The sequence below is a fragment of the Pongo abelii genome, chromosome 18 (genome assembly GCF_028885655.2).
Source record: "Pongo abelii isolate AG06213 chromosome 18, NHGRI_mPonAbe1-v2.0_pri, whole genome shotgun sequence".
NCBI classification, from domain to species: domain Eukaryota; kingdom Metazoa; phylum Chordata; class Mammalia; order Primates; family Hominidae; genus Pongo; species Pongo abelii.
This window is the reverse complement of record NC_072003.2, coordinates 27,328,863-27,351,792: the sequence shown is the minus strand read 5'-3', so window position 1 is coordinate 27,351,792 and position 22,930 is coordinate 27,328,863. Positions and strand designations below refer to the sequence as shown.

The following is a 22,930-nucleotide window of genomic DNA, read 5'->3' as shown; positions in this document are numbered from 1 at the left end:
CAGATCAGACCCGGAACTGTTCATATATATATGATCATGTATTCCTAAAAGATGGAAGAAGCTAAATATATATAGACTCTGTCATACACATATTAGGGACCTTGGGCAAAAGACTATAAGATTTTGGTCTTTGAATACGTCTTTAAAACATTTTAACACATCTACATTGAAGGGGGTGATGGATTCATGGTGGGAGAGTCACTGAAAATGTTAGATTTTCTTCAAAGGTCTCTGAGATATTCATTTGTTAACATTGTTATCTAAGTCAGACCATGAAGCAGGTGAAGTTAGGTCTGCTTGCTTGTTAGTCCAAAGTGCAAATGGCATTGCACACCTGAAAGCTCTCTTCCTTGGAAATAGCCAGTATTGCAAAAGACCAGCATTTAACCAGCTTTTTATTACTATGTATTCTGGCATATGCATGGGCACACACCGAGTTGACTAGAAACAGCCCACAGAAATGCCCTTATTATTTTTTTTCTTATGGCATCCTGGGACTGATATCCAGAGGTCAGGAAGTTGGAAATGAGGCTGCTTGGGTTGTTTCCGCAGTTCCTGAGATGTGTCCGCAACCAACTGTCATGTTTGAACGTTATTTAGCTGGACAGAAATATAACGGGAGGTAATCGCAGACACACATACTCCCCTGGTGCCATCTCTGGCTGCCTGGGAACTTCTATTCAGGTGACTGGATAGCAGCAGTATATTGAAGGGTTCGCAAATGCAGCTCACAACTTCTTGGTGACTTTGCTACTTTCATTTTGGTGTTAAGATTGAAGACTTTATTCTTGGTGTTAGATAAATACTCATGTGCCTGAGGAAGTTTGAATATATAGCTGTGGAGTGATTGTGTTTGAATGCTCACCTGTGCTATGTTCAGTTTAGTTATAAATTCTGAATGCCTGTGAATCTGTCATAGAAGTAAAGCAAGTATGAAATGTATGTTTGTACCTGCAGATAGTGTTATGGACCATGTGAGCATATTTGCTGCAAATGCCTAGCATTTTTGCTACGCATATGCATACATATTTGCCCATGAATGTGTATGCATGCACCTGTGTAGGTATAGTATAGATTTGAATATGTAGGTGTGTATACCTACGTGCATTTAGTTGCATATGCATGTGTCGTGGTTCACAAACACTGATTTATGGACAGGAGGTAGAAATACTGAAATCTTGCCACATAATCCACAATGGAATGGATAAACTTGGGGCCAGGACCACAGCCATACTCCAGAAGAATGACAGAAGATAGTAGGGAGAGGATACACGATGGCCCCTACAAGTTTTTTAGTGTCATTTTCTTTCCCGAAATGAAAATTTGCATCTTAATAAAAATATCCTGCCTTGATTATTATTACCTTTCTTTTTTAAGGGAAAGCCATATGTAACATGGAGGTGAGGTTGGTATTTCTTGGGAGGGATTAATTCAGTTAGCAAAAATTTCCCTCCCCACTCTCAGAAAGTTAAATAAGATGAAATAATTAATAATGATCAAAGCAGTCATTTCAGGATCTGTTTGATTCTTCTCTTGCTCGGATAGAAGTGAGAAAGGTCTTCTTTCAAAGAAGGACCATGTTGATGAAAGGTGAGTGAGCTTTGGGCTAAGGGACAGTATGCCCCAATCTCTCCATTTACCAGACCCACAGTGGAACAGCAGCATCTTCATCTCCACCCACTTAGCTCTACAACAGAAGCCCAGACAAGCAGACTATGGTGCCCAGGGGCCCAGCAGAAGGATAGTTGGGGGAAAAGGGTCAGGAGCTCAGATAGATGAAGGTAACAATTATGGGTCAGGATGCACCCAGTTTTGCTGAATAAGAGAAAGGGATATATGTGATAAAACTGGAGCTTTGTCCTGAGCCTCTGACTTGGTGAGGCAGGCTCATTCTTTGGAATTGCAGTCCAGGGCCAACCTGATCACTGTGGGAAGTCCCGAGCCTGCATGTGGAGCAAGTCAGAACAACTGAACGGAGTGGGAGTGTGGAGGCAGGGAGGCCGCAGTTAGTTCCCTATCATGCCTCCCAACTTACTAGGTGGTGACCTCATCCTTTCATTCAATTGAATGTGTGGGTGTGTGGACCTGGGTGCGTAGAATCTGCTTGTAAGGCTAGAGATCGTTCCTCATTTTCACCACTAGAGGGCTCTTTCAACAGATCAATAAGGGACCCAAGAGATTCAGAGCTCTGTCCAGGGAGGGTTGGAGCTAGACTCCCGTTTGCTAATAGCCCTTTCTGATCCCACTTATCTGGCAGAAGACTAGGAGACATTTAGACATCTTGCAACTGATGTCTGATTCTCTTATTAAGACTTTTGTTTTCCTCTATTGGGCTGTCAGCTAGTGAAGTAGTTCACACGGTGTATCTATTTATGCTTTTTCCTGTCCATCTTCTCATACCTCTGGAGGGGTCAGTGATCCCTGTAAATGGTAGTGTCATTTAGGAAGGAGTACTGACAGTTGCTTCAATTCAACAGATGCTTTTCGAGTGCCTACTATGTGCAAGGCATTCCCCTATGTGCTCAGAACCTTGGAGAATACAAAGATATGATTCCCATCCCCCAGGGAGAAGATTATGCCTTGGGAATATTTTATTAGTGAGTTCACTTTGACTGTAAATGGCAAAAACTTACCAGAGCTAGCTTAAGAAAATGGGGAATTTAGTACAAGAATATGACGATGTTTCAAGGAACCATAGGGCAGAGGTTCAATCAGGCCTCGGCAGGGAGCTGGAACCAGCAAAAAAAAAAAAAAAAAAAAAAAAAAAAAAAAAAAAAAAAAAAATTGCCATCAGGAGTCTTGACAGTCACTTCATTTTGCATCTCTGCCTCTATTCATATTTTTAGTTGAAAAATTGTTTTGCTTCATCTATTCTTTGATCCTTGAAATAGAAGCTAGATTTTGAGTTCTTATGTCATCTCTATTTAAGAAACCCACCCAGACTAAACTGGGAAGTTTTAGTCCTAATTCAAAATTTCCGGGAGAGACAACCTGATCAGCCTGGCTTATGTTGCGTGCCACTTCCTGGTCCATGAAGCTGTGGCCAACGATTCAGGGTCATGTAGTATAAACGCAGCCATCAGGACCAGCCCCTTTGAGTTGTGGGAGGATAGTTCTTAGAAAAGGGGGAAATTCTGTGATACCTCAGAAGACTGCTGTGAAAAGTCTATGTGATCTACTTGTGGCACCACTCCAGTGATGTCCATGGGATCAGCAGTAAAATGTGACCACGAAGGAGAAGACAACACGGCAGGATATGGGGCTCAGGAGATATTGGGCCCCAACTAAGCTGGGTGTCAGTGGTACCAAACCAGCTTTACCTTTTGTCAGAAGAGAATGGAGCATCATCAGTTAGAAGAGAAAAAGTCTTCAGAGGTAAAGGCGCCCACATGTGTGTTAGTCAAGGAGATGATGAAAACCAGGCACACATGGACTAAAGAGTGTCATCCCCGCCATCTTGAATTCTCTCTTGATGTTCACACATAGCCTTGTTATGAGTTTTCTACTTTCAGATTCAACCTATAGAAAAAAGCATTAAAAACCGAATATGCTTACAAAACATTCACACATCATCATTTCAACTTCAGTCTTGTTAACTTCCTTTCAGTGTCTGAAACCCTCTGTTCTCTCTTTGAACCCAATTACATGAAGTTATGTTTCTACTCTCTAGACAGTGATAGAAATTGGAGGTAGAAGGAGGGGAGGAATGGTAGGATGTAACATCCTGATCCAAGATATACTTCTAGAGTTGAGAAAAGGAGATCTAGAGTATCTAGTAGGTCATTGAAAATTAAAGACAACCAATATAAAAATAAAAATATTCTAATCTATATTTGGAGAAGAGAAGAAGAGAGGTTGGGGTAAAATGAACTAAAATAAAATGAAATGAGTAATGAGAATAAACAGGGTGGGACCAGAACAGTTGTTTTTCACTACAGCCACTTCTATCCTATCTGATTTTAAAAATCTTATACATGTATGTTTTGATAAAAGTTTAAAGTTAATTCAAAAATAAATAAAAACAGTAAGCAATGTGCCACCTGTCCATCTCCTCCAACTACCTCCTGTTTTATTGATACAGAAATGCCAGGTGTTTCCTGTGACTCACCCATTGATTTCCTGTGCTGAAAATGCTCTTCCCTGAATATACTTTATATGTAAGAAACATTTATTTTAAAATAATTTTGAATTTACACACAAATTGCTGCCACTAGATATTGTCATGGTTCAATCCCTCACTTCATGAATACCTCAGCTCCAATGTCACCTTCTTAGAGAATTCTTTAACTGCTCTATCTAAAAATAACACCCCATACTTCTCTCTATACTCTCACTCTGCTTCATTTTTCTTCATAGCATTTATCAATATCTGACATTATACTGTCATATATATAGGCACATATATGTTTTTATGCTTATTGTCATCTTCCCAACTAAAGCCAAAGAACTCCATGAGAACACGTGCTTAGTCTTGTTCAAATCTAAATTATCAGACCCTAGAATAGTACTCAGGATATAGTAGGCATTTAAATAGTATTTGTTTAATCAACTAATTGCATTAAGTAATTATTAAGATTTACACCTGTGACAGGCACTGATGAGCAAATAACAAGCAGGAAAGACATTGCTCTTGATCGCTTGAAACTCTTAGTCTCAAGAAGAGGACAGAGACAACTGGACCAGTAAGAGCAATTGCAGGCTGGATGCAGTGGCTTGTGCTTGTAATCCCAGCACTTTGTTAGGCTGAGGTGGGAGAATCACTTAAGGCCAGGAGTTTGAGACCAGCCCGGGCAACATAGTGAGACCTTGTCTCTCCAAAAATAAATAAATAAACAAAATTAAAAAAAATTAAAATTAGCCAGGCATGGTAGTGAACACCTGTAATCCAAGCTACTCAGGAGACTGAGGCAGGAGAGTCCTTTGAGCCTGGGAGTTCAAGACTGCAGTGAGCCATGATGGTGCCACTGCATTCCAGCCTGGGCAATAGAGTGAGACCGTGTCTCAAAGAAGAAGAGAGGAGGAGAAGGAAGAGGGGGAGGAGGAGGAGCAGAAGGGGGAAGAGGAGAAGAAGGAGGAAGAGGAGGAGAAGGAGGAAGAGGAGGAGAAGGAGGAGGAAAAAGAAGAGGAAGAAGAAGAAGAAGAAGAAGGAGGAGGAGGAGGAGGAGGAGGAGGAGGAGGAGGAGGAGGAGGAGGAGAAGAAGAAATTGTTGTTGGTACACCACTCTTCAGATTCTCTTTACTGAATTGATTCATTTATACCCCTCTAGCCCTGACCTTTCTAACCCACAACTGCCCCTTCCAGGGATAATTGGTCTCAGCTGATGGGAGCTGCCTCTCCCAAGGAATTAGAGCCCTTCTCCCTGCAGATACAAAGGTGCAAAAGTCTGGCCTCTTGCCAGAGGCAGGGACAACTCTGAGATACAATTTATGCTCCAGAGTTTTCCGATGATCAGGCCAAGTCTACCACATCCTCGTTGGGCTTCATCTCCATCCTCTATGGTTGCCAAACCATAGTGTGCATTAGAATCGCTTAGAAGGCTTGTTGAATGAGACATTATTGGGCTCCACCCTCAAAGTTTCCAAGGTGGGTGGTGCTTGAAGTTGTTCATTTTCAGCAAGTTCTCAAGAGGTGTTAATGCTGCTCTTTAGGAAACCACAACTGGAGAATCATTGTCTTTTCTTATGCTTGTTCCCACACTCACTTGGGGTTTTTCGTAAAGATTACATTCTCAATAAGTCTCTTGCATCTAAATCTCTGCTTAAGGCTCTGCTTCTAGGGTATGCTACCTAAGACAACAAGGAGGAATAGTAAGGAACTACATTCCCAAACAATTCCCAAGCTTGATACACAGCAACCTGAGACTATTAAATCCCTAAACAGCTAAACTCCTAAAAGATCCTTGAGCCCAACAGGAAGCTTGTCCTTTCCAATTTCACCTCAGATGAGTCTAGGGAGAAAGATGGACACAGAAGAACCTTCCAGGGGGCAGAGAGTAGGGTGATGAAAAGTAATGAATATGGAAGTTTCTCTCTGAAAAGGGAACAGATTTGCTAGCCAGGAAAGTCTTCCATTCTTAGGAAAGAGAAATATTGTTATTCTTGCTCAGTTGATCACTTCTATACATGGGTGACTGCTGTGTGTACTTTAGTCTCTGCTTTTAAAAGGAGTTTTTTTTTTTTTTTAATTATGTGGCTCCTTCTGCACTATTGAATGATGGATGTGCTGGAAGCAAGTAAATTGTCTTTTAGTTTAGACCAAGAGAGGACACACCCAAACCTGCTGAAGAGGGCTGCAAGCTGCCCAGAAATCTTACCTTTTACGTGAATGAGACTTTGGGGGTGATGTCCTTTGGGTAAAGGTAAATGTATTCTATATATAGAATGACATTTGCTGACTAATTATCAGAGAAAAGCAAATTAAAACCACAATGGGATATCATCTTTTTCCAGTTAGAATGGCTATTATTAAAAAGTCAAAAAATAACAGATATTGGTGAGGATGCAGAGGAAAGGAAATGCTTACATACTGTTGGTGGGAATGTAAATTAGTACAGCCTCTATGGAAAACAGTATAAAAATATCTCGGCTGGGCGCAGTGGCTCACGCCTATAATCCCAGCACTTTGGGAGGCCGAGGCATGTGGATCACTTGAGGTCAGGAGTTTGAGACCAGCCTGGCCAACATGGTGAAGCCCCATCTCTACTAAAAATAGAAAAATTAGCCAGGTGTGGTGGCATGTGCTTGTAGTGCCGGCTTCTTGGGAGGCTGAAGCAGGAGAATCACTTGAACCCAGGAGGCAGAGAGGCTGCAGTGAGCTGAGATTGCAATACTGCACCCCAGCCTGGATGACAGAGCAAGACTCTGTCTAAAAAAAAAAAAAAAAAAAAAAGAAAAGATAAAAAGATTTCTTAAAGAGCTCAAAATAGGACTACTATTCTGCTGTTCGATCAGCAATCCCACTACTGGGTATACTGGGTATATACCCAAAGGGAAATAAATAATTATGTCAAAAAGATACCCGCACTTGTATGTTTTTTGCAGCTCTATTCACAATACAAAAATATGAAGTGAACCAAAGTGTCCATCAATGGAGGATTGGATAAGGAAAATGTGATATATATATATGTATGTATGTATATATATATATATATATATGCCATAGAATACTATGCATCCATAAAAAAGAATGAAATTATGTCTTTTGCAGCAATATGGATAAAATTGGAGGTCATTACCCTCACTAAAATAACTCAGAAACAGAAAGTCTAATGCCACATGTTCTCACTTACAAGTGAGAGTTAAACAATGGGTACACGTGGACATACAAAGTAGAAAAAATGGACTTTGGAGACTCCAAAAGAAGGTAGGAGGGGGGTGAGGGCTAAAAAATTACCTATTGGGTACAATATTTACTATTTGGGTGATGGGTACACTACTATTTGGGTGATGGGTACACTACTTCGCCCCTATGCAATATATGCATGAAAGAAAACTGCATTTGTACCCTCTAAATATATATTTTTTAAATAATGATATTCGCTGGCAAAAAAAAAAAAAGTGGATTGTTACAGAATCTTCTAGTTACTTACCCAGTAGCCTTCCTTATTTCTTCTTACATAAGACTCCAATTGTGACTGGGGACACTCTCCCTAGCTGAAATAAAGTTACACTGTTCAGTTTTCCTTACAGAAAAGGATGGTTTTGTCATAAAATTCTGACTGATACAATGTAATAAAAAATTGCAGTGTAGATAATGGCTAAAACGTGAGAACAACCCAAGTATTCATCAACAGACAAATGGATAAACATAATGTGGTATATACATAGAGTGGAATATTATTCGGCCATAAAAAGGAGTGACGTTCAGATACATGTCACAACATGGATGAATCTTGAAGACATTGTGCTAAGCAAGATAAGCCCGATGCAAAAGGACAAATACAGCATGATTCCATTTATATGAGGTACGTAGAACAGGCAAGTGCACAGAGACAGACAGTAGATTAGAGTTTATCAGGGGCTAAGAGGAGACAGGAATGAGGAGTTATTGCTTAATAGTTACAGAATTTTTGTTAGATATATGAAACAATTTTAGAAATAGAGGTGATGATTGCACAACCTTGTGAATGTGATTAATGCCACTGAATTGTATGCTTACAAATGTTTACAATGGCAAATATTATATATATTTTACCAAAATTTAAGAAAGTGAAAACAAAAGTTGTTCTGTGGGTTTTCTGTAAAATCTCCTCCCAGCAGGTTTTTGGACAGACTTTGCTAGCACGTAGGTGACACCTTTTGCTCTTGGCTTTCTTCCTACCTGGAACTAGGACTTAATGGTGGAGTCATATCAGCCATGTTGTTACATAAAGTAACAAGCACATGTTCAGGATACCTGAAAATAAAACATAAGAAGCCTGATCCAGGTGTGGTGGCTCACGTTTATAATGCCAACTATTCAGGAGGCTGAGGTGGGAGGCTCACTTGAGCCCAGGAGTACATCCTGAGCAACATAGCAAGATCCCCTCTCATCTTTAAAAGTTCTTTTTTTTTTTTTTTTTTTTTTTTTTTTTTTTTGCCAGGTATGCTGGAGTATGTCTGTAATCCTGATTATTTGGGAGGCCAAGGTGGGAAGATCACTTGAGCCCCGGACATGGAGGCTGCAGTGAGCTATAATCCTATATCATTGCACTCCAGCCTGGGCAACAGAGATATACTGAAAGAAGCCGGAGTCCCTGATAGCGTTATGGCACTACTACTACAGGCCAAAAGCTTTTATCTCCACATTTCTCATTACATGATGAAAACAGACTCTTTAACCTATTTCACTCCTTTTCAAGTTTAGCAGATGAGCACAATTCCTAATTTATTCAGGCAAGGAGACGTGAAATTAGAGAGGTAGTCTATTGGTCATAAGCCTCTAGTAACAGTTAACAGAAATCCAACTTAAAGTATATAAGACAAACAGAAGTAATCAATTAATATGTGTAACTTAAAAGTCCAAAGGTATATATCTATAGCTTCTGGGGTCCGTCTCTCTCCATCTCAGACCTCCCCCCTCTGCACTTAGCAGGCTGTCTTCTGAAGCACCAAGAGCTCCTGGCTTGCATCTTATCAGCTGAGCAATCCTAGGAGAAAGAGGACTTCTCTCCACCAACAGTTACGGTAAGTGTCTTGGGGCTGCTTTCTCATTGACTCATTTAGTTCATACCCACCTGAACCAATCATAATGGACACAAAATGGAATTCACTGATTTCTAGGTTTGGGCTACCTTTCCAATCTCTGGGCATATAGGAAGGAAAACCGGCCTTATTTTAATCCATGTGGACAGACAGTAGCATAAAGGATGATGTTTTAGAGAAAATCGAGGGTGCTGTTACCAGAAAAAGGTTGGATAAATGGTAGGAAGTAAAGAATAATAGATATTCACTGTGCATTACAGATATACAGATTCCAAATTATTCAGGGACTTTTAGCCATGTTAGATCATTCAACAAATATCTACTAAGATCTACTTATTTGCTAAGCACTGCTGTAGGTTCTAAGGGTACAGCAATGAGCAAGACAGATAGATTCCCTGCCTTGAAAGAGCTTATATTTTAGGTGAGGGAGATAGCCAGTAAACATGAAACCAACCAACAAAACAAACAAACAAAAAAATGCAGGTAGTGAAAAATGCTGCAAAAAATAAATGTAAGCAATGTTGATACAATGTGACCAATCTTGGCAGTAGAAGGACTGCTTTAGGTAGCATGGTCAGTGGGGCATTCTGGGGAGGTGGTTTCTGAGTTGAGAAAAGTCAATAGTGAAGGAGGAGTCAGTTCTAAGAGAATCTAGAAAAAGATATCCCCAACAGAAGGATCATGAATGCAGCTTGTTGAAAAACAGAAAGGGTCAAGTGGTAGACAAATGATAAACAAGAAGAAAAATGGTAGAGAATCAGGTTAGGGAAGTGGACTGTGGCCAGATTGTATAGACCTAGTTGGCCAGGCTAAATGAAGTTTGGGTGTTAATTCTTTTGCAGGGTGAAGCCATTGCACAATTTTAAGCAAGGGAGTTAACATGATCTGATTTGCAGTTCAGAGATTTCACTCTAGCCACGGAGTGGATGGCACAAGCAAGAGTAAAGGCTTGGAGATGAATTAGGAGGTGGTGGCATTAACTCAGGCAAGAGATATTGTATTGATGTCTTGGATGTTAAGGAATATGACTGTTTTCTGAAAACTATGGGGAACATTGAGAGGTTTTAAGCAGGGAATGATGTGGTCAAATCTGGGTTTTGTTTTGTTTCTTAGTGGTACATCCGTGCCTTGGCTCTGCTCTATGGGAAAAGAAATAGTAGCACAGACCCAGAAGATGGCAAGACTTAGGCTCCAAGCTTCCCTAGGGCTTTGCTCTTCTTCTCACCACCCAGATTAAGTTATGAGACGGGGAGGTTGTGAAATTGGCCATTTCCCCAAGACCTGACTTTAGAAACCAGACTCAGGATAAAGATCCCCCAAATTGTGTCTTGGACAAACTTTGCCAGAAGAACCAGGAGAAAGAACTTTTGTTCATCTCTAATCCAGAACAGGTTTTAGGAGAAAAACTTGCATCTATGGAAGCATCAGACACTGCACTTGCAGCATGGCAGACAGTATTGGTAGAGAAAATGGGACGTGGGGGTAGAGAAGCTTGGTTTAGAGCCCTAATTGCATCATCTGTTGTGTGACCTTGAGAAATGTAATCTTTCAGTGTCACTTTTTCCTCATAAATAAAATATGGATAGTAATAGAAGCTGTCTCTTTGGTCAATGAAACCTCCTTCTGTAATGAGGATTACATATGGTAATACACATAAGTGCTTAACACAGTGCCTGGCACGTATTAAGTGTTCAATAAATGTCAGCTGCAGCTATAAATAGAAGTATGATGCCAAGGAAGCTGGCTCTTAATGAGATTTGCTTTAATCTGCCACCTTCAGAATAACAAACGGCTATTACGTGGTTAATCAGTTTCCCTGAGACTTACACAACAGGAAAACAAAATGACCCAAGAGGCAGTTAGAGATTCAAAAGGTGTCTTTATTGAGAGATGAGATAAATACCTCAAATAGACAACTAAGAAGCTTAAAACCACTTTGGAAACCTTCCTAAAACGAAGTGAAATCGAATGTAGTTTGGGGCTCTTCCTAGTGGCTTGGAATGTTGGCCAAAGCCTCAAAGGTGAAAACAATAAGCATGAAATATTCCCACATCCAGAGCCAAAGAGCTGCCAAATGACTCTCTAGCATTTACCAAGAGATGGCCAAGTGGGTCCTGTGGTCCCCACTCTGATGACTCCCATCTCGACGATCTAGACTGAAGGCTGGAGTTCAATGAGGTGGGAGAAATGGCTGTGGGAGGAAGGTACTTTGGATTTTTCTTATTCCATCCCCATGATAGAAGAGGGAGTAGCATTTGCCCACCAAGCAAGTAAGAAGAAGCCCAATTAGCTTATTGGAGAGATTAGGGGAGACTGACATCCTACTCCCTGATGCTTGCTGAGCTGTGGAGACTCTAGGTTGGCACCTAGAAGAGAGCAGTGGGTTCCAGCAGAACATCGGGTGGGACTACTGGGGAGAAATTGGCAAGTGTTGTCTGGTGTTTGGGGCACACATGAACACCTGAACATGGAGGCCAGTGCCTGGATTCTACCTGTAGAACTATGATAGCAAGGGGTTGGTTGGAACCACCTTCCACAGCAGAGCAGGAGGAAAGAGCATCACAAAGCAGCTTCCACTTCCAGGATGTGGTGTAGCAGAGATGTGCGGAGTACCAAGTAGATTCTGAGAAAGTAACTGAGCTCAAGCTCTCTTCATGGGACCATGCCCACAAGAGAACAGCATATGGATGTCAGAGAGCAGCTGCCAAAATAGAACCATAGGCTGGGCACTGTGGCTCACACCTGTAATCCCTGCACTTTGGGAGGCTGAGGTGGGCAGATCACTTGGGGCTGGGAGTTTGAGACCATTCTGGCCAATATGGGAAATCCCGTCACTACTAAAACTACAAAAAAATTAGCTGGGCATGGTGGCGCATGCCTGTAATCTCAGCTACTAGGGCGGCTGATGCAGGAGAATCGCTTGAACTCGGGAGGTGGAGGTTGCAGTGAGCCGAGATCATGGCACTGCACTCCAGCCTGGGCGACAGAGCAAGACTCTGTCTCAAAAATCAAAATAACAACAAAACAAAATAGAACCACTGATTGCACCATCTAAGTAAGACTTTCACCTCTCACCCTCTACCAAACCCCAGATGCCACCCTCCCATTTCAGCCCCAGGGGAACCTTCAACAGAAAAAGGAAAATGAGAGGACATCCCTCCTCTCATTCCCACTAGTGGAGGCTCTCCACTGATGGTCAGGCTAGAACTGGACAGAGGGAAAGGCTTTGAATGGAATGGGAGGTTGTAGTTTAGATTTCAACTAAATTGGACTTTAAAAATATTTTTATTGTGAGAAATTTCCAAACATATACAAAATGGGCAGAAAAGCAGAATGAATGGATGCCCTTGTAACCATTGCTGGCTGCAACAGTGACTGACTCATGGCCAATCTTGTCATGTCTATGCTCCATTAACTATCATTCTGAAGCAAGTACCAGACATCCTATTGCCTCCAGATTGGGCTTTTGAATGCCTGCACATGAGTTCTAATTACGAAAGTAAGGTTCTTAACATTGAAAATGACTGGAAGACCCTGGGTTCCTCTTGTTCATTTTTTTCAGTCTTTAAAGCATAAAGTTCCATAGGGTAGAGAATTTTTCTATTTTATTCACTACACTAGCCCTATACTCATAATAGCACATAACACATAGTGGGTGCTCAATAATTATTTGTTGAATGAATTATTTGTTCAAAATAGCCTGGCCTCCCTTTGCCATAACCTGAGAAGTGCTCAGATTGAAGTAAAAGGTAAAACGTTTATTTTTTTTTTCCTTTTTGCTACACATCACAAGGTGAAATATTTATACTTTGTTACTCAGTTGGCTTGCCTCAGTACTGACCCAAAGTTATTGAGCAAAATATCCCACCTTGAAGGACTGACTAGGGTAATTATCTCTTTGGAGAAACAGCTTCACAAGTGATTCCAGATAATGTTATGGGGGTTGCCTTTCCCTAAACCCTTCCGCATTTTTAGCATCTTCAGGAGAATGTGCAAGCTGATAGCTCACAGGTTCTGATGTTTTGTTGTGCCTACCTGGTTTTGCAATTTACACTGAAATGAATTGAATGTGGGCCCACATTCCTGCTGGCAATTGGTTGGAGGAGAGTAGCATCTACATTTGATGAAGCATGCCTGCCTCTGTTTACTGCAGTCCCCAGCCCACCTTATGATCTTCTGCCTGAAGATCGCTCCTTAGTCACCTGCCTAGCTCCCATGGGTCCCCAAGATGCCTTGTGGATGAGACATTGAAGTATGGATTCCAATAACTCCCGGCAGTTTTTCCAAACAACATTAGGATTTCATCCATGAAACCACCTGAGCCCACTGCCATTCTTTGAATAATTTTTTGGTTTTCTCCATGGCTTTACTCAGATTTTTTATTTCTTCTTTTGGAATCATTTTTTTGGCCATATATGTTTTTCAATAATCTATTTCATCAACATTTTCTAATTTATCAGCATGAAGTTATGCATAATAATCTCTTATTTTTAAATTAATTTATTCTTCTTAACTATCATTCTGATTTCTTTCTTTTTTTTTTTTTTTTTTTTGAGACAGAGCCTGGCTTCATCACCCAGGCTGGAGTGCAGTTGTGTGATCTCGGCTCACTGCAACCTCCACCACCTGGGTTCAAGCAATTCTCCTGCCTCAGTCTCTTGAGTAGCTGGGATTACAGGCACCTGCCCCAACACCACCTAATTTCGGTATTTTAGTAGAGAAGGGTTTTTCCCATGTTGGCCAGGCTGGTCTCAAACTCCTGGTCTCCAGCAATCCACCTGCCTTGGCCTCCCAAAGTGTTGGGATTACAGGCATGAACCGCTGCACTCAGCCTATTTCTTATTCTTAAAGGTCCCTTTTCCCTCTACTGCTCTTTGATCAGATTAAGTAAATATTTATTTCCTTTTATATTGATCCCCAACACCCACCAAATATCCATTTTTGAATTTTGTTTCATCCATTCTATATTGAGTATAAATATTTTAAAGTTTCAAATATATGGGTGCCAGCCTTCTGTAATTTCCAGCACAGATACAGCAAAGGATTAGATGTCTGTGATTAAGTGATCAAGGTGCCAGAACTTTGTCTGGATTGTTTATTAGTTTTCATTAACTTTTAAATTATTTTATACTCTTTAATTAATCTGGAATTTACATTGATCTATAGTATGAGATGAAGATTTAATTTTGCTTTATTTATTCCCTTCAAATATTAATCAGTTGTCCCACAGTCATTTATTGAATGCTAGTTCTTTTTCCATAGACTTGTATGAAGACTTTCATTATCTAATAAAGTCAGGTACATGAAAGATTATCTTGGAGCTATCTGTACTATTCCATTGTTTATGTTGCAATTATTGTTTACATAGTCCCATAGATCCATAGAGCACATGAGTTTATGCTACAATATTTATCATATTAATCTATGTTACAGTATTTATGTACTATGCTATTTTAATCTTTGAACAATTATAGTCCATTTTAATACCTATATTCAGAGTGTTCCTGATATGGTTTGGCTGTGTCCCCATCCAAATCTCATCTTGAATTCCCATGTGTTGTGGGAGGGACCCAGTAGGAAGTAATTGAATAATGGGGGCAGGTCTTTCCCATGCTGTTCTCATGATAGTGAATAAGTCTCATGAGATCTGATGGTTTTTAAAAAGGGGAGTTTCCCTGCACAAGCTCTCTCTCTTTGCCTACTGCCTTCCATGTAAGATGTGACTTGCTCCTCCTTGCATTCGCCATGATTGTGAGGCCCCCCCAGGCCATGTGGAACTGTAAGCCCATTCAACCTCTTTCTTTTGTAAATTGCCCAGTCTTGGGTATGTCTTTATCAGTGGCATGAAAACGGAATAATACAGTTCCCTAATTATTCTTGACTTTCAAATTGCTCTTGGCTATTTTGTCCATTCATTCTTCTAGTCAAATTTTATAATCATTTTGTCAAATTCTTCCCCTGCTCATCAAAGGAAATCATATATAACAAAAATAAAATTAATTGTATGGGGATTTTTATTAGAACTGCATCAAACCCATGCATTTATTTAGGAAGAATTGACATTATTAAATAATCATTCCTTAATTTCATTTATCTAATCTTGTTTTAAATTCCCTTGATGAACTTTTGTTATTTCTCTATATATGTTATGCACATTTCTAGTTACATTTATTTCTAGGCAGGGACTGTTTTATCCCTGATTATTTATTTACTTACTTATTTCTTTTGAGACAGGGTCTCATTCTGTCACCCAGGCTGGAGTTCAGTGGCACCATCATAGCACACTGCAGCTGCAAACCTCTGGGCTCAAGGGATCCTCCCAACTTGTCCTCCCAAAGTTCTGGGATTACAAATGTGAGCCACTGTATCCAGTCTATCCCTGTTTTAGAAGTGAAGATATTGACTGTTGCCTAAATTCCCACAGTTAGTAAGACATGAAGAATGGATTAAAACCCATATCCATCTGATGGCAGAGCCTGTTCTTAATCCCTCTGCTACTTTATTTAAGATTATATTATTTCTTGAATGAATTTTAGTAATTATTTCCCAGAAAAGCATCCATTTCATCAAGATTTTCCAGTGAGCTAGCATACAGTCTCATATTGTGCTTTCATTTCCTTTCCTAACTTCTTGAATCAGATGCCTACTTCATTTAATTTCCTTTTCTTCTTTTAATTAATGGAAATGATAATGGCTGCCCTCTCCTTTTCACGGCCGCCTATCCACTCCCTCTTCCTGAATTCAGAACCTAGTCATTCTGGCCTTTCTAAGTACTGGCTTGTCAATCTCCTGCTGCTACAGTAGAAGGATGATCACTTCTAGATAGATATTGCTCTGGGCAAAGCAGCTCAAACTCTGAATCCTAGGTGTTGTAAGCTCAGTTGTGTTCAGGAGTTATATTGTCTAGCTATGTGTTCCTTGGTGACCCTGACTGGAGTCTCTCAGTCCACTTTTCCCCTACTTGATTTGGTCCATGGAACAGCCAGAAATGATACTTTTTAAAAGTTAACCAGATCATGTCACTACCTATAGTAGTCCATTTTCATGCAGCTGATAAAGACATATCCAAGACTGGGTAACTTATAAAGAAAGAGTGGTTTAGTGGACTCACAGTTCCACATAGCTGGGGAGGTCTCACAATCATGGTGGAAGGCAAAAGGCACATCGTACATGGTGGCAAGCAAGAGAGAATGAGAGAGGAGAGAGAAAAGAGAAGCGAAAGGGGAAACCCCTTATAAAACCACAGGACTTGTGAGACTTCTTTACTAGCATGAGAACAGTATGGGGGAAACTGCCTCCATGATTCAATTATCTCCTACTGGGTCCCTCCCACAATATGTGGGAATTATGGGAGCTACAATTCAAGATGAGATTTGGGTGGCGACACAGCCAAACCATAACACTACCCTATTAAAAAAAAAACTTCCAAATTTCACATTTTTATTTAAACACATCCACATTTGTTACCTTGGTCAACGAGGCCCTGTGTGATCTGGCTGCAGCCTCCTTCTTTGACCTCATCTCATATCCTGTTTTTCTTGTTCATTGTTATGCTGTCCTCTTTTGTGTGTGTGTGTGTGTGTGTGTGTGTGTGTGTGTGTGTGTGCATGCGCTGTTCCTTGAAGGTACCAAGCCTTTCCCCAAACCCTACCTTTCCTCTCAGTGTTTCTGCTGCCTGGGATGCTCTTTCTCCAGGATCACACGGTGCAGATCCCACATCATGTCCTTCAAAGTCCATTTTCTCAGAGAGGCTGTGGCCAACCACCAGATTGAAGACAGCCACTTACCTTAATTCCACAAAGTGCATCACTGTTTTTCCTCATACCAATGATTAGCAATGCCATTTTTATTGCTATGAGTTGAATGTTTATGTTCCTCCAAAGTTCAGATGTTGAAGCCCTTATCCTCAATGTGATGGTAGTTGGAGGTGGGGACTTTGGGCAGTCATTAGGTTTAGACGAGGTCATAAGGATGGTGCACCATGATGGGATGTGATTCATTATAAGAAGGTGAAGAGAAATGAGAGCTCTTTTTCTCTGCCCCTTGATGATACGGTGAGAAGGTGGCTGTCTGTAAGCCAGAAAGAGAGCCCTCACTAGGGAGCCAAATTACTCAATGCCTTGGTCTTGGACTTCCCAGCCTCTAGAACTGTGAGAAAATAAATTTCTGTTGTTTATGCCTTCAGACTATGGTTTTTTAAAATTATAGTAGCCCTGATAGATTAAGATATTTACTTACTGGTTTGTTTTCTTATCACCTGTTTGCTACGCTGGAGTACAAGTGCAAAAGCCTCATCTGTCTTCTTCTTAGGGCCTGGCGTGGAGAGTAATGTATTGCAGGGGCTCCAAAATACATGTTGAATCAATGAATCAATAAAGACCTCACCCTTGCAGCCTCCTAGCTGTGTGTTCTGGATGATTTTTAAAAAATAATAAAGACACGGTATCATCATGTTTTCCAGGTTGGTCCTGAACTCCTGGCCTCAAGTGATCCTCCCTATCTGCCTCCCAAAGTGCTGGAATTACAGGTGTGAGTCACCATGCCCGACCCCTCTGGACAACTTAACTACTCGAGCTCAGTTCCAAAAATGAAAATGACAATACTGCTGGCTGGGAGCAGTGGCTCACGCCTGTAATCCCAGCACTTTGAGAGGCCAAGGTGGGCAGATCACCTGAGGTAGGGAGTTTGAGACCAGCCTGACCAACATGAAGAAACCCTGTCTCTACTAAAAAAAAAAAAAAAATACAAAAAATTAGCCAGGCATGGTGTCAGGTGCCTGTAATCCCAGCTACTCGGGAGGCTGAGGCAGGAGAATCATTTGAACCCAGGAGGCAGAGGTTGTGGTGAGCTGAGATTGTGCCACTGCATTCCAGCCTGGGCAACAAGAGCAAAACTCCATCTCAAAAAAAAAAAAAAAAAAAAGAAAAAAGAAAAAGAAAGAAAGAAAGGAAAAGAAAATGACAATACTATGTTGTTTTTAAGCAAAAAAAGAAAAAAAGAATAAAATAAAATAAAATAATGCAGGTAGAGACCTTAGCCCTCAAGAAGTAGTAACATGAATCATCATCATTGTCATCCATATTATTTAAACGTAAAAGCACTCTCAGAAAGGCAAGTGGAAAGTCTCCCAGACAAAGTTTTATAAGAGTGAAGTTTATTCATTTTGGAGTCAAATCAGACAAGTCAAGCAGCTAATTTTTAATTTAATTTTTTTTTTGCCAGAGTTTAAGGAGTGATCATGTTTTACAGGAACTAATTCACACTAACCATTTCTAATGGCAATCATTTATTGTTATCTTTCACTGTTCTGGAAATTAACTGGGATCAGCTATGTGGTTCTTGCTCAGAATCCCTCCCTGGTTGCAATTAGATGGTGCTGGGACTGAGGTCATCTCAAAGGCTTTCCCACTCACATATCTAGTGATTGTTGCTGGCTGCTGGGTGGGACTTTAGCAGGGGTTATCAGAAGGAGCACCTCCCCATGGCTTCTGTGTGACTTGAGCTTCCTCACAGCATGGTGGCTGGGTTTCAAGAATGAGCATTGCAAGACATAGAGCCATGTAGAAGTTCTACAGCTTTTCCTAACCTAGCCTCGACATCACAATACATTATTTATGCCACATTCTACTCATTAGAAGCCAGACCATATTCAAGGAGAAGGGAAATTAGTCTCTACCTCTTGATGGGATGAGCATCAAGGAACTGGACATGTTTTAAGACCATGATACCAATCAAATTGATAGAAAATTGATGTATGGATCAGGTAATTCTGTAACAATTAACAATAATAAATATGATTGTCAAATGGATCAGGACATCCATGCCAGCTCATCAATGCATTCTTTCTCCTGGTAGGCATTATAGTATGATGACTAAGTTGTAGTTCTGAATTTATACTGAGCAAGATTAAAATGCTATCCACCTATTAATTTTGTGACTCTAAGCAAGTTCCTTGACCTCTCTAAGCAGCTTTCCTCTTTGGAGAGTGGACGAAGAGTGCTGGCACTTGGGGAGCATTCAATATATGGTGATGACCATTGTAAGCCCCTACTTCTCCCTCAAGTCAAGTCCTTTGTTATAGATTCTCCAACCAGACATAAGGCATGCTCATTTCTAAAGAGGAGGCAAGGATGGAGGGTGCCTTGTCCTCACCTTGGTCACCTGTGGGACTTGACTTCCACTCTCCTCATCATGCTGACAGTTCTCAAGTGAGCCCCTCTAAAGGCTGGATTCCAGGCTGCTGGGGTGGGTGAGCATGGCAACATCCTCATCACAGCGGGCATGTGGCCAGGGACTCAGATCTGCCAGTGTGGGCGCCAACACTCTCTCCCCAGAAAAGCTGCTTGAAGGCATAGACTAGGGGAAGGGAAGATTAAAAATAAAGAGTGGTCATGTTCAGTTTTGAAATTAAAAGAGAGGCATGGACTCAAAGGCCCTTCAGTTCTCTTGGCTTTGGGAGAGAGAGGGTGCTGAGTGGGGGGGACGTGGTGGGAGAGCACCATGGGGCTTCCTTTCCCCAGAACCCTAATTCATGGGAACACCCAGAACTGGGTAACTGCATCTCATGGCTCACAGTTGTGGTCTCGCCTGAAACATAAATGTTTCATTTGCTTTGCAGGGTTTGTGAACTAGCAGTCTTGGTGTGTATTTTGTTTGTCCCTTACAGAGATTGAAATTCTAAATTGTAAATGTGTTTCAATTGAGCATTGGCTTTCCAGTTAGCTCCAGAACTCCGTATTATCTGTGTCCAGCCTGCTCTCATCATCTACATCATATACTTTCCTGGCTTCAATGATAGACATTCAGTTTGGTTGCATCCTACTTGCTTTTTGATTTCTCTGCTCTTACAATGTCTCAAACTTACATGTATGGAGCACCCAGTGTATTATCAGCTATAACCTCAATTACTACCCTAGAAACCCTACAAGGGAGGGATCCTCACTCCAAAGAGAAGGTAGCTAAGGATCACAAGAACTGACTTACCCAAAAAAGCATGGTTTGTGAAAATGGTAGAGCTGGTATTTGGATCCAGGTAGTATCATTTAGGCTTTGTTTCAGTTGCAAGTGGCAGAAAATGCACTTCAAATTGGTTTAATTCAAGGGAAAAAAAAGATAGAAATCGATTGGCTCAAGTAGCTGAGAAGTCGAGGCATGCCTGAATCCAGGAGCTGAAACTCCATCTCTCAGCTCTAGTTGCCTCTATGTTGCACCATTTTGAGGCCAGACCTATCCTTGCAGTGGCAAAGTGGTTCCTAGTACCTCCTAGCCAAGAACCTACCCTCTCACCCACCCCAGTCAGGAAGAGAGAGCTTTTATTTCCCAATAGCTCTATCTATCTATGTATCATCTATCTATCTATCTATCTATCTATCTATCTATCTATCTATCTATCATCTATTTAATGCCCAGAGCGTGACGACTCAGACAAGAATAGAATCACATAAGTGGCCAGGCATTAGTGACTCATGCCTACAATCCGAGTGATTTAGGAGGCTGAGGCGGGAGGATTGCTTGTGCCCAGGAGTTCAGCACCAGCCTGGGTAACATAGCAAGATCCCATCTCTACAAAATATAAAAAAATTAGGTGAGCTTCATGATATGAACCTGTAAGTCCCAGCTACTTGGGAGGTTGAGGCAGGAGGCTCACTTGAGCCCAGGAGTTTGAGGTTGCAATGAGCCAAGATTGCATCACTACACTCCAGCCTAGGTGACAAAGAGAGATCCTGTCTCAAAAGGAAAAAAGAAAAAAAGGACAGAATCACCTCAGAACCAATCATTATGGCCAGAGGTATAAGACTGTCAGAGGTGTGAGAACCAGAGCAACTCCATCTTGAATAGGGACTGGGTAAAATAAGGCTGAAGCCTACTGGGCTGTATTTCCAAACGATTAAGGCATTCTAAGTCACAGGATGAGATAGGAGGTTGGCACAAAATACATGTCATAAAGACCTTGCTGATAAAACAGTTTGCAGTAAAGAAGCCAGCCAAAACCCACCAAAACCAAGATGGCCACAAGAGTGACCTCTGGTTGTCCTCATTGCTACATTCCCACCAACGCCACGACAGTTTACAAATGCCATGGCAACATCAGGAAGTTACCCTATATGGTCTAAAAAGGGGAGGCATGAATAAGCCACCACTTCTTTAGCATATAACCAAAAAATAACTATAAAAATGGGCAACCAGCAGCCCGTGGTGCTGCTGTCTATGGAGTAGCCATTCTTTCTTTCCTTTACTTTCTTAATAAACTAGCTTTCACTCACTGTATGGGCTCTCCCTGAATTCTTTCTTGCATGAGAGCCAAGAACCGTCTTTTGGGGTCTGGATTGGGACCCCTTTCCTGTAACAGATGAGTTTAGGTCACAGTCTCCTGCTTGAAGCCTTGGGTAGGGTTAGGCCCACCTGAACCATAGTGAGCAAGAGTGAGGGATGGAACAGGAATGATGTGTTCTTTCCAGAAGGGAAAACGTCCACTACCTAAGTTAGCAAAGAAGCTTATTGCCTTTACTATAGGCTTCAGAGGTCTTGAGCACCTTCTGTTAAGGGTGATTAGGTAAACACATCACACACTAAATGGGGCTGCTCCTACAACCCTAGTATCCAGAGGAAGTTGACTCTACGTGCTGATCTTTTAGAAGACACTTGTCATTATTGTCTTTCCAGAATCCATTTTCCTTTCTTTTTATTTTTTTTGAGGGGAGGGGCCCTGGGCAGGGACGGAGTTTCACTCTTGTTGCCCAGCCTGGAGTGCAATGATGTGATCTCGGCTCACCGCAACCTCAGCGTCCTGTGTTCAAGTGATTCTCTTGCCTCAGCCTCCCAAGTAGCTGGGATTACAGGCATGCACCTTCATGCCGGGCTAATTTTGTATTTTTAGTAAAGATGGCATTTCTCCATGTTGGTCAGGCTGGTCTTGAACTCCCGACCTCAGGTGATCCGCCCACCCGGCCTCCCAAAGTGCTGGGATTACAGGCATGAGCCACCGTGCTGACCCCTTTCTTTTTTTAATTACACCACCAGTTTCTTCTGGGAAACTAACCATTTCCCAAGCAATTCAAAGGGATTGTCTCTCACCTCTACCCTACTTCAGGGGCAAGCATGGTGACTCAAGTTTGGCAAGTCTGATATTTATCCTCTGGGCTAAGAAAATTAAGTTAGAGATAAATATTCAAGCTGAGGCAATAAAACCCAGTCTCAGAACTTTTTTTGGAACTCTGAAAAAAATAAATTCTCCTTCCATTGGTATTACTAAGACTTGAGGATGGTGGTTGGAGATTCTGGGAGCCACCAAAGAAAATAAAGCCATGGTGAAAAACATAGATGAAGGTGGAGAGTAACAGCTTTCTGATATTGCGTGAGTCCATAGATCCATTTGTACCTGAAGCCAGAAAGACCTAAGGCCTCTTTAGTTACCTAAACAAATATACAATCATTTTTCCCTTTAAATTGCCTTAGTTCGAGGTGGGTTTTGTCACTTGTGACCCTAAGAAGGTCAAATATGTAGGGTTTTTTTGGTTGTTTTTTGTTTTGTTTTGTTTTTCTTAGACGAAGTCTCGTTCTGTTGCCCAGGCTGGAGTGCAGTGGCGCAATCTTGGCTCACTCTGTCTCCTGGGTCCAAGCCATTCCCGTGCCTCAGCCTCCTAAGTAGCTGGGATTACAGGTGCATGACCTGTAAGACATTACCACGCCCAGCTAATTTTTTGTATTTTTAGTAAAGATGGGGTTTCACCATGTTGGCCAGGCTGCT

The 22,930-nt window shown here is 41.3% G+C and overlaps 1 long non-coding RNA gene across 1 annotated transcript; it reads right to left on the bottom strand.

Annotated features, from left to right (window-relative positions):
* Nucleotides 1-2,580: 2,580 nt before the first annotated feature.
* On the bottom strand, nucleotides 2,581-19,368 carry LOC112129347 (uncharacterized). The gene is made up of 4 exons (XR_002911741.1): nucleotides 19,336-19,368; nucleotides 7,590-7,653; nucleotides 3,321-3,519; nucleotides 2,581-2,729 (listed from the first exon to the last, which is right to left on the bottom strand). It is a non-coding gene; the product is annotated as an uncharacterized LOC112129347 (long non-coding RNA).
* Between the last annotated feature and the right edge of the window lie 3,562 nt (nucleotides 19,369-22,930).